Below are 3,167 nucleotides of genomic sequence, written 5' to 3'. Positions count from 1 at the left end.
TTTTCGGCTTTACATATATTTTAATACTATCATTTCATAATCAAATATATTAAAAGATTATAAAATGAAAAATGAAATCTAATTCACTTAAAAGTAGCATCCAAAGCACCACATATAACATACAAACAAATAATTTTTAAATAACTTTTCAATTAAAATATGTTGTAATTAAATCCAAAAAGAGGTTGTAATTTTGACACATAACTAGTTCAATAAAAAATATGTGTCAGCCAAGCACACTGAAATTACTGGATTCATACTGTGCTGCAGCAATAGTTTAATGGAATCTCTCTCACACACATACACTTTTTCTCTCTCTAAAAGCACGAGGGAAAAGAGAGATCTCGAGGAGAACCGTTTGCTACAATCACCAACAAACAAAAAATCCAAAATCACAGTAAAAACCACTGCAAATCAATCATCAGCTTGAGAAAAATAAACAACGAAACGACGAATGATATTTGCTTCGTAAAATTTGCAATTACTTTAACTGTTTCTGTATAATGATGCCATAAATCAAAACCAGCATTCTCGAACTTACATCAATAAAAAAAAAAATCTATAGTATATAATTACTGTACATCTTACATCTATCGATGATTTCTCTACCTCCTCCTCGGAGGGAATCGGAAAATTGTTCGAGAGAGAGAGTCTCGGAGAGAGAAAGAGATCGATCAAATTATTGATAGTGATTTAGGAATCACTGTAATCACGCCAACATACGAGCATACTGACGCACCTTCGCATGATGTAGAATCGGGCTCTTTGTTCTTTGACGAGTCGAGCACATTTTCTGGTGAAGGTACATCGGCGGTGGCTGGAAGTTGCGGAAGATGAACGGCTTCTGGAGATGCTTCCTTTTTTGGATAGCTTTTGGTTGTTGTCGGAGCAAGTGAACTGCGGTTGTGGAGGTGGTGGCGCGTCGACGGTTGTGACAGAAACAACCATTGTGTACCAGAAATTGAATGACTGATGGAATTGAATTTTGATTCTGAAATTTGGTGGAAGCGGTGGAGTTGAGGTTGGCTGAAATGGAGGGTCACTATATATATAAAGTAGCAATACGGTTGGGGTAGTATGGTAACTTCAAGTCATGGTAGTTGATATATGAAAAATATGCAATAAGATCTCAATATTCAATATTCTAGTACACAATTTTTTTCAAACTTATTTATGAGTTTCAAACTTAATTTTATTTACATAAAAGTATAAAATACCGGTTGAAATTAGGGGTGTAAACGAGCCGAGTCGAGCCGAATACTCCCAAGCTCGAAACTCGGCTCGACTAAAATACTCGAGCTCGAAACTCGGCTTGAACTCGACTCGAGCCTTGATTTTAAGTTCGAGCTCGGGCTCGTGAAATACTCGACAGTCTCGAGCTCGGCTCGGCTCGGCTCGACTAATATTTTAAAAATTCCAAATCACTAAATTGAGTAAGAAATATTAAACATTCTACATGTAAATGTCCAAACTACAAAAAAAAACCACTATTAATCACCTAATATCAATATAACATCAACCATAAATAAATAATTATAAAGAAATGACATATATCTTATAAATGAACAATTATAAAGAAATGAAATATATGTAAATTACACTAAACTCGACTAAGCTCGCGAGCCTTACGAGCTGAGTATTTTTGTACTCGAGCTCGGATCGATATGCTACTCGAGTAGCTCGAGCTCAAGCTCGGCTCAGTTAATGTCGAGTCGATTTCGAGTATTTTCCGAGTCGGTCTCGAGTTTCTCGCGAGTTGGCTTGTCTCACTTACACCCCTAATTGAAATACTTTAATATTTATATATTATCAAACCAATTTCTATTCGTTTATCTATATAAAAATCACTTTATTTTTGCATAATTTATAAAAAAGCTCATTTTACTTTTTTATAAAGAATATATATTTCTTGGTTCAAATTACAAAAAAAACCCTTATTAATCATTATAGAACTAATGATCAAAGTCTTCTATAACCACTTAATAGCACACAAATCATAGTAAAACAACATTTACATTTAGGAAAAAGGAAGTCTCGGATAAAGTCTTAATATTTTGGATCAGTTTATGGTTAAATCATGATTTTTATTTTTTGAACAGAAAAGTCCCGATTATTTTATATTTTGTCCAAATTAACGACACAATCATTATTTTATTTTAACATAAAATGATTGATTATCGTATAAAATTAGATAATCGGGACATTTTTGTTCAAAAAAGTAAATGATGGGAATAAATCATAAACAAAATCAAAATATTGAAACTTTTTTGAAGACTTCATTCATGAAAGTGACATTATATGTCGAGTCACATCAATGTTTGCAGTTAATCCTCTCACTTGCTAATTCTTTGCACCTGATTCTTAGGTACATGACAATAAATAAAATATATGTTAGACAACATTGTTTAATGAGTCATACAATTTAAACACAATATATTATCAAATTCTAACACGGTTAAACTTTATGGGCCTTCCTCGTATCACCTACTCCTATTAAGATATAATCCTTTGGTTATGTATCGATTAACACATTAAGGAATCATCATAGAAGTGAAATCCTATCAACCTTACCATAATAATAACAAAAAAATCAATTAAGGTGTCCCTCGATATCTACCTCACGAATGGATACTTGATCTTGGCAGAGTCGTCCCTAATTCACATGGGGATATGACCAACATCCAGACAATAACATTCACTTTACAATCTGTAACACCCAGTTTTTAAAGTGCTTCGTTGCTAGGAGCTGCGACCCAATCATCAGTTGTCATAAGGGTTAGGGTCTTGGGAAAGGAAGGAATTGGCCCATTTCAGGTGTGGGTGTTAGGGTGTACGCAGTGTTGTAAAAATCTCGATTAGGTCCCGATTAATCTCCGATTAATCCCTAGGCGTTACTTGACCGATTAGAGAGGGCCTAGCGATTAATCCATGCATACAAAATGTCCGAAACAGTAGAACCCGATGAAATTTTAACACTTTGAAAAAGTTATATCTCAATAGAAACTATTTGAGGTGTGCTTAGTATTGTATTTATCATATTAACCTATTTTGTGATGATATTAGTGATATTTATGAACTTTTATATGATATTAGTAATATTTTTAATTTTTTAAAATCTAACAAATTAGCAATTAATGGTCCCCGATTAATCTCTGCCTAGCCGATTA

At 33.5% G+C, this 3,167-nt stretch overlaps 1 pseudogene; it reads right to left on the bottom strand.

Moving 5' to 3' along the window:
- Positions 1-408: 408 nt before the first annotated feature.
- Positions 409-1,003, bottom strand: LOC145073982 (small polypeptide DEVIL 11 pseudogene; annotated as a pseudogene).
- Between the last annotated feature and the right edge of the window lie 2,164 nt (positions 1,004-3,167).

This window comes from Lactuca serriola, chromosome 9 (genome assembly GCF_051521515.1).
Source record: "Lactuca serriola cultivar US96UC23 chromosome 9, Lser_US96UC23_V15, whole genome shotgun sequence".
NCBI classification, from domain to species: domain Eukaryota; kingdom Viridiplantae; phylum Streptophyta; class Magnoliopsida; order Asterales; family Asteraceae; genus Lactuca; species Lactuca serriola.
Note: the sequence above shows the minus strand (reverse complement) of the source record. Positions and strands in the feature narration are given on the sequence as shown.